The sequence below is a fragment of the Myiozetetes cayanensis genome, unplaced genomic scaffold, assembly GCF_022539395.1.
Source record: "Myiozetetes cayanensis isolate MyiCay16 unplaced genomic scaffold, myiCay2020 scf3, whole genome shotgun sequence".
NCBI classification, from domain to species: domain Eukaryota; kingdom Metazoa; phylum Chordata; class Aves; order Passeriformes; family Tyrannidae; genus Myiozetetes; species Myiozetetes cayanensis.
The window spans coordinates 56,036,230-56,036,691 of NW_026087521.1; the positions used below are offsets into that span (position 1 = coordinate 56,036,230).

General features: G+C 34.4%; 1 protein-coding gene across 4 annotated transcripts in view; it reads left to right on the plus strand.

Moving 5' to 3' along the window:
• Nucleotides 1-462, plus strand: part of GNPTAB (N-acetylglucosamine-1-phosphate transferase subunits alpha and beta) — a 42,081-nt gene that overhangs the window by 40,367 nt on the left and 1,252 nt on the right. The window lies entirely within an intron of this gene.

The following is a 462-nucleotide window of genomic DNA, read 5'->3' on the forward strand; positions in this document are numbered from 1 at the left end:
TTCCCACCTGTAACTTTTGCATGATTCTTTCCCTTGATTTTCAGCCTTTTGTATCTATTAGAAAACTCCATTAGTAACTTGGTTTTGGAAGGGGACACTCAACTCAGTGTTACAGTTAGGAATATAAATGCTGTTTTAAGATGCCAGCTTTGTGTTGATCTTTTAGAAATTGAATGTAGCCCAGTGTTAATTTTAATACACAAATTTCCTTTAAAATAACCAGAATATAGGCATACTTTCTGCTTGTATTCTGATTTTTGAGAAGTCCAGTGGAAATCTGCAGACCTAATAGATGAATTTGAGCAAAAAATGTTTTTCCTGTGCAATGAAAAAAAAAAAGTACAGTATTGACTAAATTACTGTAGATGGTACAGATTTTATAGTTTCTAGGGTGAAAACCTGACCAGCTGTGGACCTTTAGCCCAGCAGAGAACTACATATTGTGTTTTTTTCTCTCCTCAG